Here is a 16,563-nt window from a genome sequence, read left to right on the forward strand (position 1 = left end):
CGAAGTCACTTCGCTTCGTTTCTTTTGGGTCTATTTTTCTAAGTCTTTGTCAAATTAGTCTTTTGTTAAGCAAGCAAGAAAGGATTTCAAAGCTCATTACCAGCTTTTTATTTGCACCAAGCGAAATTCGGCCAGGCACATCACAAGGGACATGATTTAGAATGAGCAATGCGGTGATAACTGAAGTTCATGCGGTCAAGTGATTCGTGAATTTATAGGAAATGCAAAGGTTCAACAGTTGTTAGAATGAAAGTGTCATACGACGAGTTAAGTGTAAGGGATGCAAGTCATTCAGAGGTTTTGTGGTCGAGGTCCGATTGAAAGGTCAAACAATTCTTTGTAGCCCGAAGCATCTAATCAGAATGAAGCGAGATAGTGGCAGAAGCAGACACTTTCAGAAAGGATGCCACAAACTAACCGCCACATTTTTAAACTGACAAAATTCTCTTTGTTTTAAGCAGGGGCAAGATATCTTTTTCGCTTTGCCAGGAAATCCCCATGAGGAAAGCATGTTCCAGATAAAAAATTTTCTATGTTTTGTCTGTGTTGTTGTGATAGCAGGCGCCCACCTGGAGAATGAGGGAATTTATTTCAAGTTTTAAGTCATCAGGCGCCCACCTGGAGAACGAGGGAATTTATTTCAAGTTTTAAGTCATCAGGCGCCCACCTGGAAAATGAGGGAATTTATTTCAAGTTTTAAGTCATCAGGAGCCCACTTGGAGAACGAGGGAATTTATTTCAAGTGTTAAGTCAACATCAGGCACCCACCTGGAGAACGAGGGAATTCATTTTAGCTTTAAGTCAAAATCAGGCGCCCACCTGGAGAACGAGGGAATTTATTTCAAGTTTTAAGTCATCAGGCGCCCACTTGGAGAGAGAGGGAATTTATTTCAAGTGTTAAGTCAACATCAGGCACCCACCTGGAGAACGAGGGAATTCATATTAGCTTTAAGTCAAAATCAGGCGCCCACCTGGAGAACGAGGGAATTTATTTCAAGTTTTAAGTCATCAGGAGCCCACTTGGAGAACGAGGGAATTTATTTCAAGTGTTAAGTCAACATCAGGCACCCACCTGGAGAACGAGGGAATTCATTTTAGCTTTAAGTCAAAATCAGGTGCCCACCTGGAGAACGAGGGAATTTGTTTCAATTTTCAAGTCATTAGCAGGCGCCCACCTGGAGAACGAGGGAATTTATTTTAAATTTCAAGTCAGTTGCAGGCGCCCACCTGAAGAACGAGGGAAGTTATCTCAAATTTCAATTCAAGTTAGAAGTACAGAAGATCTCCTCAAGAATGCAAGTCGACAGTCCGAGATAACCTAAAGAAGAAGTCTCAATCTAGAATAAAAGAAAAAAAGAAGTAAATCCAAAATGCAGAAGCAGTTGAAAGATGTGAACTGCTCAAGACATGACTGAAGTCACAAGCTTTGCATGTCGCGGCTTGATGCAAAAAGCCGAAGAAGAATGAACTAGCACCCGCAACTAGCGAGCATCGAGGTTCAGATCAGAATTTGCCAAAACTCAAGATCCAGCTTCAAAAGACTCATAGATAGAAATCTTGTAATTCGTAGCTGATAGGCTTAGTTAGTCTTTTTCATTTTGACTTTTGTGTAATAAGGAGCTCAGCAAGCGGTAAACAGCAGCAACAACAGTGAAATCCCAGTTTCTCGGTAGTCCCAGCTACCAAAACTTCCAGAACTACACTGACCCGATTCCTCCATAGTCGAGGATATGTAGGTAACCTCGGAAGCAAGGTTCGGTCAAACGTTTTTCAAAATGCTTCCCACGGAATATCCAAACGGGCAAAAAATCGCTCGTATTTGCTCAATGTATCTTTTTCCGAAAACTCTTCGTGTTTCCAAGCAAAGAGGGGCAGCTGTGAGCACGTGATTTTTGCCCGACTAAAATATTCCTATAGAAATTCACGAATAGAGTTTTTCTTAATTGTTTTTAGTTTTTATAGAATTTGTAGGAATTTTAGTTAAAAGTTGCTTGCATTTAGTTGTATATTTAACATTCTAAAATCATAAGAAAAATACCAAAATATCTAAAGTATTTCGTGCATAACATCTTAGGACTAATTACATTTAGGATTTAATTACATGAGTTAATTGCATTATTAAACGAAAATCACAAAAAAATATGAGTCATTTTTATATTTTAGCTTTAAATTGCAAATTAGTAATCTTTCTTTCATTAGTTTAAATTAATTAATTATGGTAAAATAGATAACTAAGTTCATTTCTATAAATTAGATTGATTTAGGACTTAATTTAGGTTTTTTTAATTTTATTTAGATTTTAAAAAAATCAAAGAAAAGAAAGTAAACAAAAAAAAACAAATGAGAAAAAAGAGGCTACTTTGCATTTGGGCTAGTGCTAAAGGCCCCGAATCAATTTGTCGCCCAGGCCCAAACCCCTCACCAGGTCCAGCCTCATCAAAACGACGTCGTTTCATTAATGACGATCTCAGCCGTTGATTTCCTTTGATCGAACGGCCCGTAACTCCCCCCAACCCTTATATCTGTCGGACCCCCCCCCCCCCAAAACCCTTTAGACCCCTTTCATTTTCCTCTCCCTTTCGTTCACTCACCAAACCCTAGCCGCCCGCAAACCCCTCATCTCTCTCTCTCAAACTCACTCGGAACCCTAGCCGCCCAAAATTCCCACACCGGCGGCGCCACTCCAAATCTCCTCAACTCGCACCCTATAACCCTCATACCCTCCTAATCCCTAATCCCCCATCAATCTCATCAGAAACCCCATCAAAATTAGCGAATTTTAGATCTAAAATTCCAGAAAAATCCTAGTTTGATCTGTTTTAAATTGCTTTGGTATTTCTGTTTGTTTTGGTTCGAGACTCACATGAATCGAGTGATCTTGATGAGAGCAATTATTTCAGGTTAGTTTCGACCCATTTCGAAGTTACCGGGGTCCGGTCTATTCATCGTTCGCGGCTAGAGTTCATCATTCCCGTTGCTCGTCGGTTTGTTTCGTTTATTCATTTCTTTAGCGTTTAAATTAGTATTCTTTTTCCTCATTTGTTCTTGCTCTGTTTTTTTTTCTTTCTCCCTTCCTTTTCTTTTCAGTTGGTTAATTAAACTTCGTTGTTAATTGCATGCTCAATTAGTTTAACTAATAAACTGATTTAGATTAATTAAAAGTTAATTATTTAGTAAAATCTCTGATTATATTTGAAATTCAAAATATGGCATGTTTTGTTTCATTCTCTTTGTGGGCTGTTTTCTTTGAGGTCGGATCTGGGCTTGGTCTTGGGCCATTTAGGTCATAGCATTTGGCCCAAACCTAAGCAGATAGTCTGCTTCTAGAAGTGGCAGCTGGCATTTTTCAGTTAGAAAAAGATTCCCTCCCCTCGGCCATTTTCCCTAAATTCACGCTGACAGAATATTCTCACACTCCCTCTCCCTCATACAGAGGACACTCTTACATTCTATGAAAGAGGACTCTTCCTCACATTCTGGGGGACGGAAAAAAGGGATTTGCATATTCACTCACAGGGAGACACACACAGAATTCACTCTTTATTTTTCATTTCTACTCTCATCTCATACTGATTTTGAGTCATTTCTGGATTTCTGGGTTTGAGTTTGAAGCTGTTGTGTTGTTGGTTTTCTGCTGCTGCTTTTCTTGCTGCTGTTTCTGCCCAGTTTTTCGGAGATTTATTTTCTCTTTTACTTATCTTTGCTGCTCTAAGCTGGACTTCGCCAAAACTAGTGTCTTATTTTCTTGTTGCTTTTGTTCCAGTCCAGGTATTTCTTTGAACTTTGGATTGCTTTGGATAGGAAGCGTATCTATGATGGAAGACGCATGTGGATAATGAAGTTAATGGAATTAGTTTCGTTCAGCTCTAAAGCTTTGTTGCTTTATCTCTGCTTTTGGCATTTTGAATCCCTACTGTCGTATTCTGCTTTAAGGTTTGCATAAGCAGAAACATAGATTTATTGCTTGTTGTAGTTTATTTATGGTTATAATTAATCAATATGTAAATAATTATGAAGCTGCCTCTACTCCTCGTCATTTTAAAATGCTTCGTCTGTCAAAGATCGAGTATTTCACGTGGTTAGTCTTTGGTTGTTTTTTTTATTGCTTGTTAGAACACTAAATGCCCATAATTTTACACACCTATGTTTGATCGTCTAACCCCTCCCCATCATTGATTAAATATCAAATTGTATTTCCTTTTAGAGTGTGATTTAACTACTTTTGGTAGTATCCTACTAGCTTATTGTAAATGGTTTTACTGCAAGCTTGACTATCTTTTGGACTCATGGATTAATTTAGTAGTTGTGTTAAAACTAAAAGCTTTTCCTATAGGTTAGCGTAAGTTAACAGATTATAATAATGAGCAAATTCTTATGCATAAAGACTTCACGTTTAAGATCCATACTCGTTCCCATTTTAATCGAATCCCATACCTCATCCACAGATGATGCTCATACTTAAATGCCCTCATAACGATCTCAAATCATAGTCAATAAATTAATTTTTATAAACATCGTAGTTTGTTTTAGGTGCGATTAATAAATTTTTGTGACTATGGGTACGGTTCCCGTGGCATAGTTATGATACGTAACCCCAATTCGAGTGTCTGTTTTACGTGACTCGACCATAACTTCAAACAATAATAAAAATAAGCATGTCGTCAATCGCGGGTGTATTTCATGTGGCGCGGTTTGCGACATGTGCCAAAACGACAAGTGTACGACATCGTGACTTGTTCCAGAAATAATTTCATAAATAATTAAAAGCAGGTTAGAAGATAAAAATGCACATTAGGTTTTAAAAACATGTATTAAATCATATAATTAGGCCAATTATTAATAGTCGAGCGACCGTGCTAAAACTACGGAACTCGGGAGTGCCTCACACCTTCTCTCGGACTAACAGAATTCCTTACCCGGTCTTCTGTGTTCGCAGACCATAATAAGAATTAATTTCCTCGATTTGGGATTTAAAATAAATCGGTGACTTGGGACACCATAAATTATCCCAAGTGGCGACTCTGAAATAAATAAATAATCCCATTTCGATTAATGTCACTTTAATTGGAAAAACTCCCTTATCCCTATCGCCCTTCGGGAAAAAAGAGGTGTGACATTGGTCATTCCTCTTTCGCACAAAAATCCATTTATGACCAACTGATTTTACACCAGCAGGTATTTGGACTACTGGTCCAAAGACCTCTCTTTTAGCAAGTGCGTTCAAGTCTAATTAAATTGCCCCTTGCCATTTTGGCCAATCAGATCTTTGTTGACATTCTTTGACAGATCGGGGTTCACAATCCTCACTATCTTGCATTATATTAAGTGCAACATTATATGCAAAAATATTATCCACCACTATTTCAGATCGATTTAAATTAATCTCATAACCAGTAGAACTTATTAAAAGTTCCTCACTCACTTGAGTCTCGGGTTCATTGATTTCTTCAGGAATCTCAGAACTAATCAGATCTTGGGTCTCTTCAGGAGATCCCTTCATAATATCATTTTGATCATTTGTCGATTTTCGTTTTCTAGGATTTCGATCCTTAGAACCCAAAGGCCTACCACGCTTCAAGCGTGCTTTAGGTTCACTAGCTCTTATACTAGTAGATGGTCCTGCTGGAAATCAATTCGTATAGGCACATTCTGTGCAAGGATATGTGACTTAGTTATCCTTGTCAAATCAGTAAACGCGTCTGGCATTTGATTTGCTATATTTTATAAATGGATGATCTTCTGGACCTCCTGATTACATATAGGGGTACGTGGATCAAAATGAGATAATGATGAAATTTTTCACACAATTTCTCTTTTGATTTCCTTTTTCTCTCCCCCTAATTGTGGGAAATTTGTTTCATCAAATTGACAATCTGCAAATCGAGCAGTAAATAAATATCCCGTCAATGGTTCAAGATAGCAAATAATAGAGGGTGATTCAAACACAATATATATTCCTAACCTTCTTTGGGGGCCCATCTTACTGTGCTGTGGTGATGCTACTGGCACATATACAGCACATCCAAAAATTCGTAGATGGAAAATATTTGGTTCATGAGCAAAAACTAATTGTGACGGAGAATATTTATTATAATGTGTCGGTCTGAGACGGATAAGTGATGTTGCATGCAAGATAGCATGTCCCCAAATAGTAGTGGGCAATTTTATTTTCATAATTAGTGGTCTTGCTATCAATTGCAGGCATTTAATAAATGACTCTGCAAGGCCATTTTGAGTATGAACATAAGCTACAGGATATTCAACTTTTATCCCAACTGATAGACAATAATCATCAAAAGCTTGAGATGAGAATTCTCCAGCATTATCAAGGCGAATAGCCTTTATAGGATAATCTGGGAATTATGCTCTTAATCGAATTATTTAGGCTAATAGCTTTGCAAACGCCAGGTTGCGAGATGATAGTAGGCACACATGAGACCATCTTGAAGATGCATCTATTAAGAGTTAAGACCATAAAATATCTAAACAACCCACTTGGTGGGTGAATAGGTCCACATATATCCCCATGTATACGTTCTAAAAAGGCAGGGGACTCAATGCCAGCCTTCATTGGTGATGGTCTAGTGATCATTTTGCCTTGATAACAAGCATCACAAGAAAATTCATCATTTGTAAGAATCTTCAGGTTCTTTAATGGATGCCCACTCGAATTTTCAGTAATTCGTCTCATAATTATTAATTTAGGATGGCCCAAACGGCCATACCAAAGCACAAAAGTATTTGAATCAGTAAACTTCTGGTTTACGATAGAGTGTGCTTCAACTGTACTAATCTTTGAATAGTATAAGCCAGAAGATAAAGTTGGTAACTTTTCTACAATGCATTTCTGGCCAGAAATATTCTTTGTAATACAAAGATATTCCGCGTTCATTTCATCTATTGTCTCAACATGATACTTATTTCAGCGGATATCTATAAAACTCAATAAGTTTCTTCGGGACTTGGAGGAGAATAATGCATTGTCTATAATAAGTTTTGTTCCCTTAGACAGAAATACAATAGCTCTTCCGGAGCCTTCAATCAAACTTATATAACCAGAAATTGTAGAAATATTTGCTTTTTCCTTATGCAAACAAGAAAAGTATTTCTGATCTTTGAATATGGCATGAGTTGTTCCACTATCAATTACATAAATATTTTCATGATTGGTCTTTGATCCAAACATAATTTGAGAATTATCCATATTCTTCAAAATGACATAAACAAAATAAATATGATAGTAAACATTATTATCAAAGCATAACTTTTATTTATGTACAACAATTACATAACCATACTATCTACTAAAAATAACAAAAATTAAAATTTTTACATTTCTACATATTCACTATCGATCGCATGACTTGTTTCTCCTTCTGGGAGTGCAAAATAATCAGCTACATCCAAATGCATGAAGTCTAAATTATCTTCAAAAATAAAATTTGATTCAACATTTTTCTCTGTCTTCTTCAGGGAGGCTTGATACAGCTCAACCAGGTGCTTTGGCGTATGACATGTACGTGACCAGTGCCCTTTTCCTCCACATCTATAGCATGGATTTTCTAACTTTGTTGATTGCACCGCTTCATGCTTTTGTTCCTTCCTTTTCCACTGCTGGTGGTGAGGAGGGTTCTTTGGTGCATTATTATTACCACGATTAGAGTTTCCTCCCCGACCACGGCCATGACCACGACTGGGGCCACGTCCTCTTCCATGCTTAGCTTGGTGGAAGTTCGTCTCATTCACTTCAGGGAATGGACAAGAACTAGTAGGTCGGCTTTCATGGTTTTTCATTAATATCCCATTATGTTGCTCGGCTACAAGAAGATGTGAAATAAGTTCAGAATACTTTTTAAATTCCATCTCTCGATATTGCTGCTGAAGGAGCATATTCGAGGCATGAAAAGTGGTGAAAGTTTTCTCCAACATATCATGATCAGTAATATTATCACCACATAGTTTCAATTGGGAAATAATTTTGAACATAGCAGAATTATACTCACTGATAGATTTAAAATCTTGTAGCCTTAGATGAGTCCAATCATAAGGTGCCTGTGGAAGAACGACCATCTTCAGGTGGTCATATATATCTTTCAAATTATTCCACAGTATGACTGGATCTTTAACGGTAAGATATTCCATTTTCAGGTCCTCATCAAGGTGATGGCGTAGGAATATCATTGCTTTGGCACGGTCTTGGTTTGATGCCTGATTTTTATCTTTGATGGTGTCTACCAGATCCATCGCATCAAGATGAATTTCAGCATCAAGCACCCAAAATATGTAGCTTTTGCCCGATATATCTAGGGCTACAAACTCAAGTTTAGAAAGATTTGATATTATTTAGAAAAAGAAAGTTCGTACCTCTGATACTTTCAAAGTATTTTCTCGAGATGGCAGAGTCCCGTGTTGATAACGTGATATAAAATAAAAATTGTAAAGTAAAGACAAGTATAGAGAGAAACTGATATATTATTCAAACTTCAAACTTATGTACATAATGAACTGAAAACTCCTCTATTTATAGAAGAAAGGAAGCAGCTGCGAGGCTTTTCTTTAGCTGCTTGTAAGCTGTCTGCATGAGCTGCTTGCAACCTGCCTGTTTAATAAGAAGCTGCTGCAAATCATTTTATTGAGTTGCTTGCAAATCTTCTTCAGGAAGATTATCTATAGCGGAGTAATAAATAGACATCCACAATATAATTATTTTCATAACAAAAAAGATATTTTTCTTTGAAACACATTTACCTCTAATTTCTGGAATAACATCGCTGGAAAGAGGAGGAAGTCATTTTCCGAAACTCTCCCATGCCATTTCCAACTGAAGAATTTGAGATACAACTTTTAAATTATGGCATCTTGACCAATAATTTGTTTCTTTGAAATTGTCTCCATTGTTGCTCTGAAAGGAGAAGTAGGTTTGAGTCTATTAAGGGAAAAAACAAAACAAATCTAGAGTCTTTTTAAAATTGGCCCACATTTTAAGATGAAGAAAACAAGGTCAATTGGACTTCAAAAGACCTTGTCAATAATTTTCGGAGGATTTGCAGTCGTACCCTATATTTATGCCACCTTTTAATCTGTACCTTATTTTTAAAAAAAATTTATTTGGTAGCCACATGGCAAAAAATTCGTAATAATATGACAATTATATCCCTAACAAAAAGATATAAAACCTGCATCACGCATTAATCGCGTGATCTGCAACCTCATTCAGGAAAAATTTTACATTGAAGCTAAAACTTCATGCTAATGCATGCTGAAATTATTTATCCTACGGTCTACAGTTTTGTCATGAGTTTTATCCGAAACTTCAATCTAAACATGCTGAAGTTTTTTAGTTCATTTGCTAAAATTTCAGACTAAACATGCTTAAGTTTTTGTCCTGCAGTATGTAATTTTCTAATGAGTATTTGCTAATGTATGCTGAAGTTATTTAGTTCATTTGCTAAAATTTCATACCAAAACATGTTGAAGTTGTCCTGCCGTCTACAGTTTTGTCATGAGTTTTATCCGAAACTTTAGTCTAAACAAGCTGGAGTTTTTTAGTTCATTTGCTAAAACTTCAGACTAAACATGCTTAAGTTTTTGTCTTGCAGTATGTAATTTTCTAATGAGTTTTTACTAATGCATGCTGAAGTTATTGTTCATCTGCTAAAACTTCATATCAAAACATGCTGAAAATTTGTCCTGCAGTCTACAGTTTTGTCATGAGTTTTATCCGAAACTTCAGTCTAAGCAAGTTGAAGTTTTTAGGTCATTTGCTAAAACTTCAAACTAAACATACTTAAGTTTTTATCTTGCAGTATGTAATTTTGTAATGAGTTTTTGCTAATGCATGCTGGAGTTATTTAGTTTATTTGCTAAAACTTCATACCAAAACATGCTTAAGTTTTGTCCCGCAATCTACAGTTTTGTCAATAGTCTTTTATTAAAGAAGGGCAAAATCGTCTTTTTAAAATATTTTAAACAAAAAAATAGGTACAAATACAAACAAAAAAAATAAAACGGGTACAAGTTAAAAAAAGGGCGACCAAATAAAGCGCCACATCCAATTTTTACGTAATTTTCATTCTAAGTGGGCCATTTTTATGAACGGGCTATCATAATTCAATAAGAGGTCCCTTCACCTGAAGCCCCGTTTACAAGAAGACCCAAAAAGGATGTGTTAGGAAAACGTGCGTGCTAATTAGGGATGTTTTGGACGATATGATTTTACAATACAAAAATATATATATATATATATATATATATATATATATATATATATATATATATATATATATATATATATATATATATATATATATATATATATATATATATATATATATATATATATATATATATATATATATATATATATATATATATATATATATATATATATAGAGAGAGAGAGAGAGAGAGAGAGAGAGAGAGAGAGAGAGAGAGAGAGAGAGAGAGAGAGAGAGAGAGAGAGAGAGAGAGAGAGAGAGAGAGAGAGTTTGACTAAGAATTATTGTTTATCTATTTTGACCTAGCCTAATTCATTATACTCAATCTGTTTTGATCCGTCTAAATTCATTTAGCACGTCCATTTGACATCCCTAATACAAAGTATACGATATTACTAATTATATCAGAAATATTTGGAAATTTTCAAAAGATTCAAAGCAGGCAAATCAGTGAACACTTCCAACTCATTAAGGGGAATAGTTCTAACTCGCTTCTGATTCCATGTCTTTCTTGTTTAATCTTCTTTGGTCGTCACATAATTGACACTTTATGACTATTACATAACTTTTCTTTTGTTTTCTGATTCATTTTCATTTTTGTAAATTAAAAATTACTTTTATCCATCTACTGTCACACCTCCTTTTTCCCGAGGGGTATATGAGAGTTTTTCCAATTAAACTGACATTAATCGAAATGAGATTATTTATTTATTCAGAGTCGTTACTTGGAATAAGTTATGGTATCCCAAGTCACCGATTTATTTTAAATCCCAAATCGAGAAAATTTAACTCTATTTTTTTTTGGTCTGCGAACACAGAAGACCGGGTAAGAAATTCTGTTAACCCGGGAGAAGGTATGAGGCACTCCCGAGTTCCGTAATTTTAGCACGGTCGCTTAACTAGTAATAATTGGCATAATTATACATATTTGAAACCTATTGTGCATTTTTATCTTTTAACCGCTTTTAATATTTATAAAATTTTGTTTGAACAAGTCGTGATGTCGCACGCTCGTTTGTTTTTGTACACATTGCGAATCGCGCCGCGTGAAACGTAACTGCGATTTACAACATGTAAATTTTTATTATTATTTGAAATTCTGGTCGAGTCACGTGAAACGCACACTCGAATTGGGATTTATGTATCGTGACCATGCCACGGGAACCGTACCCATGGCCACGATGATTTATTAATCGCGCCTAAAGCAAGTTACGATGTTCAAAATTGCTCTTCCTACTTTAAGATTATTGAGGACGGCACAGTACGGCAAAAGAAGTGTTGGAGTTAATGTTTGATCTATTCATATGATTAAAGAATTCTTAGTACGTTCAAATTAATTCAAAGGCTTGTGATGATTCTGGTTCTTCGATTCCCGGCTGAAAATTCCATTGGAGCCCACACATTTGGGATTACACAGTAGATGACAAAACAAAATATGCCACTAAATAAACTAACTACATATTTCAACAAATTAATACTAAGGAGATTAGCTTTTTCATGCCATTATCCAATATTTAGGTGAGAACAGGTCTATAATGGACCTTGAAACTGATGGACCATATTTACTTAACATACTCAAAATGAACCTTTAACAGGTCACCTGTGAGCACAAAAATGGTCTCACAATAAATAAAAAAAACTGTGCAATCAACCACTCTATATGCATGACCCAAAGGAACAAACAGAACAAAATGATCCTCACTAAGCTGAATTTCACATTGAAACAAACTTATAGCACATTTAATCATAATAAGCCATTAATTTCAACAAGGATGCATAGACATAACTTATTTCAATAACACTCAATCTACAATAAGCACAGTCCATGTATTTACACACAATTATAAGATCAAAGTTTAAGGAATACCTTAAAACAAATGAGTAAGGAAGAAAAGAAAACAGTGGAGAAGTGAAGAAGTGGCAGTAATTTCAGCAGAACAGCAGATCCCAACCAAACAGATAGCCGTTCTATAGCTCAAATCCCTTTGAAATCCCAGAAAATATCAACCAAGTGTACTAAACATCGATCAAAACAAGGTAAGGTCTGAACAGAAGATGAAGTTCAGCAAATAGCAGTTCCAAATCGGAGGAAGAAAAATTCGAAACCTAGGCGAATCAATTCGAAATCAGCAGCAAACAAATACAACTTCGATTCTAAATTGTTCGAATCCAAAATACGAAGCAATCTACCAAAACTCTATTATTCTTCCTTTGTTTTTCAAGCTTTGTGATATTAAGATCTTCATTCGAATTATCCAGCTTTGTTTCAGCGGTTTGTGTTCAAATCATGAGTAGGTGAGCCTTCATCTTCGTGTGAGTGTGATGGTGAGTTTGTTTTCCGATAGGAATCGAGGGAGGGGGAGTCGTGAGAGAGAAGATGAGAGATGGGGCGGGTAGGGTTTTTAGGAAAGGGGGATCCGATTGTGTTGTTCTTCTCGTCTCCTCTTTAGGGTTTGGAAAAATGGGTGTTTTAAAGATAGGGGGAATCCGGTTGGGCCAGGCGGGTAATGAAAATTGGGCTTCTAAAGAGATGGGCTTGACTAAACTAATTTTTGTGGCTAAACTATTATATATATTTTATTCCTTAATTGACTAATGACCTAATTAATTAACTAGTATAAGAATGCATGTAGAGTTACTAATGTATTTTTTGGTATTTTAGTGTTTTACAAACGCAATTGATTATGCAATTAAAATTTAAAAAAATAAAAAATCAAAATATTTTTTGTATTTTCTTTAGGATTTAAAACGCAACTTAAAAATGCATCAAACATGAATACGTACAAAGCAAACTAAGTAAAAACATAGAAAAATAATTTAAAGCTATTTTTTTGGATTTTTTAGGAGTAATTTTATATTAGGGCAAAAATTAGGTGCTCAAAGCTACCCCTCTTTGCTCGGAAACATGAAGAGTTTTCGGGCAAAGATAAAGTGAGCAATTACGAGCAATTTTTGCCTGTTTGGATACTCCATGGGAAGCGGTTTTTTAAAAAGTTTGACCGAACCTTACGTCGGAGGTTGCCTACATATCCTTGACTATAAAGGAATCAGGTCAGTGTAGTTTTGAAAGTTTAGGTAGCTGGAACTACCGAGAAGCTATGATTTCACTGTTGTTGCTGCTGTTTACTGCTTGCTGAGGTCCTTATTACCCCAAAGTCAAAATAAAAAAGACTAACTAAGCCTATCAGCTACGAGTTACAAGATTTGTATCTATGAGTCTTTTGAAGCTTGATCTTGAGTTTTGGTTGGTTCTTCATGCAGACTCTGATCTAAACCTCGATACTTGCTAGCTGTAGGTGCTAGTTCATTCTTCTTCGGCTTTTCGGATCAAGATGGGACATGCAAAGCTTGCGACTTCAATCATGTCTTGAGCAGCCCATATCTTTTCATCTGCTTCTGCATTATGAATTCACTTCTTTTTTTCCTTTTATTCTGGATTGAGACTTCTTCTTTTGGTCATCCCGGACTGTCGACTTGCATTCTTGAGGCGAGCTTCTGTACTTCAAACTTGAATTGAATTCTAAAATGACTTCCCTCGTTCTTCAGGTGGGTTCCTGCAACTGACTTGCAATTTAAAATAAATTCCCTCGTTCTCCAGGTGGGCGCCTGCTAAGGACTTGAAAATTGAAACAAATTCCCTCATTCTCCAGGTGGGCGCCTCATGCTGACTTAAAACTTGAAATAAATTCCCTCATTCTCCAGGTGGGCACCTGCCGCTAACTTAAAACTTGAAATGAATTCTCTCGTTCTCCAGGTGGGTGCCTGATGCTGACTTAAAACTTGAAATAAATTCTCTCGTTCTCCAGGTGGGCGCCTGATGACTTAAAACTTGAAATAAATTCCCTCATTCTCCAGGTGGGCCCCTGCTGACTTTAAAAACTTGAAATGAATTCCCTCGTTTTCCAGGTGGGTGCCTGATGTTGACTTAACACTTGAAATGAATTCCCTCATTCTCCAGGTGCGCGCCTGATGTTGACTTAAAACTTGAAATAAATTCCCTCATTCTCCAGGTGGGCGCCTACTGACTTTAAAAACTTGAAATGAATTCCCTCGTTTTCCAGGTGGGTGCCTAATGTTGACTTAACACTTGAAATGAATTCCTTCGTTCTCTAGGTGGGCGCCTGATGTTGACTTAAAACCTGAAATGTATTCCCTCGTTCTCCAGGTGGGCGCCTGATGACTTACACTTGAAATGAATTCCCTCATTCTCCAGGTGGGCTCCTGATGACTTAAAACTTAAAATAAATTCCCCAATTCTCCAGGTGGGCGCCTGCTGACTTAAAAACATGAAATAAATTCCCTCATTTTCCAGGTAAGTGCCTGATGACTTAAAACTTGAAATAAATTCCCTCGTTCTCCCGGTGGGCGCCTGATGACTTAAACTTGAAATGAATTCCCTCATTCTCCAGGTGGGCACCTGATACTAAAACAAAATAGACAAAACAAAAGAAACTTTTCTACCCCAGTTTGCACTAGGAAGATTTGTGAGTTGTTAGCAGAACTATAAATCACCTATGCTATTGATGAATGATGCAATGACGAGAGTAAAATTGAAGACTCGACTAGGATATACGTCTCCTAAAGAAATAAAAATCTGAAAAACCCAAACTAGGAAGTGCGTCTCCTAAATTTGAGATTGAGCTTGCGGAAAACTATAAACTAAGCTTGACTAAACTAAAAACTAACCCTATTCTCCAAGCGGGACCCCTGATTTCAAGAAAACTAAAGATTGATAACTTAAGAAAACTAAAAATTGACCCTTTTTTTAATCCAAACTTCCCTTTTTTTAAAACCTATTATCCTAGGAGAAAATTCATTAGACTAGGTCTTTTTTTTTATGGTATCTTAGAAGAAAGATTTATCAGACTAAGATTTTGATCCTAGGAGAAAGTTCATCAGACTAGGTCTTCTATCTTAGGAGAAAGATTCATCAGACTAAGAATTTGATCCTAAGAGAAAATTCATCAGATTAGGTCCTCCTTTTTTCTTATCTTAGGAGAAAGATTAATCAGACTAAGATTTCTATCCTAGGAGAAAGTTCATCAGACTAGGTCTTCAATCTTAGGAGAAAGATTCATCAGACTAAGATTTCGATCCTAGGAGAAAATTCATCAGACTAGGTCTCTTTTTTATTATCTTAGGAGAAAGATTCATCAGACTAAGACGTTAATCCTAGGAGAAAATTCATCAGACTAGGTTTTCTATCTTAGGAGAAAATTCATCAGACTAAGATTTTGATCCTAGGAGAAAGTTCATCAGACTAGGTCTTCTATTTTATGAGAAAAAATGTGAAAAGCAATGGAAATATTTTATGCACACTAGTAAGACAGATAAAGGCAAAGATTTGAGAAACTTCCTTTTGTCGGCTCTTCTCTTCTTCTTTTTTTTGTTCTTTCTTTTCTTCTCTTTTTTTTTTGAACCAACTTCCTTGCACTGCTTTGTTGCTGTTTCAAACAAAGAAAATTTTGTCAGTTTTAAAAGTGGTGGTCGGTTTGCGGCCTTGAGTCTTGGGCAGCTTAGCTTTTGCTCAATCAGCTTGAGTCAGTTTCAAGAGACTTTTTGCTTTACATCAACCCTGATCGTTTCACACCCAGTGCCATTTGTATTTGTGGCTCAATCAGCCTTATCCTAATTGGAGATCTTTGCTTAGATGACCTTTTCTATGTCTTGAATGTCTTTCTGCTTTTTGAGCAATTTGTCTGTCAGAGTGAATCACCAATTATCTTTGCTTGCGCCCAGTAGGTTGATACGAGTCTTTTGGGGGCAAACATTTTCATGAACCCTCAAGGCATGTTGACAATAACGACTAAGTGTGCTGGCCAAATTTACTTTGTACAACTGAAAAGCTGGTAGCAGATTTTGAAATCTTTTCTTGCTTATTTTGACAAGGACTGACTCAGAGTGAAGGACACAATGATACAAAGAAACAAGTATTAACAAGAAATGCCCCTGTCGGAAGGACAGAAGGATGAGTTTTTTTTTTCTTTTTATTTTGCGGTAACTAGCCTTAATGATCATGACATGCATTTTGAACTTAACAGTCTGATCTATCAAACTGACCAAATCTTCCCTTTTACCATTCTTATGACTTTGAAGTCGGGCTTGTTCGTGCCAATCCTTTGCATCAGCTTCACGACTCACTTTCGACTAATGGTGCCCCGATGGGTTTTCACCAATAAGTCTCTCTCATTTATTCATCTCTGCTTACCGTCGTCTTACAGTACCCGTAAGGGTTTTCACTAGTAAGACTCTCTCATTTTTTTTTTCTTTATTTTTCTTTTTCTTTTGCTTTCTAGTGTGAGCAAATTGACAGTGTTCTATGCGTGTGACAACTGTTGCTCATTGC

This window comes from Nicotiana tabacum, chromosome 19 (genome assembly GCF_000715075.1).
Source record: "Nicotiana tabacum cultivar K326 chromosome 19, ASM71507v2, whole genome shotgun sequence".
In the NCBI taxonomy this organism is placed as follows: Eukaryota; Viridiplantae; Streptophyta; class Magnoliopsida; order Solanales; family Solanaceae; genus Nicotiana; species Nicotiana tabacum.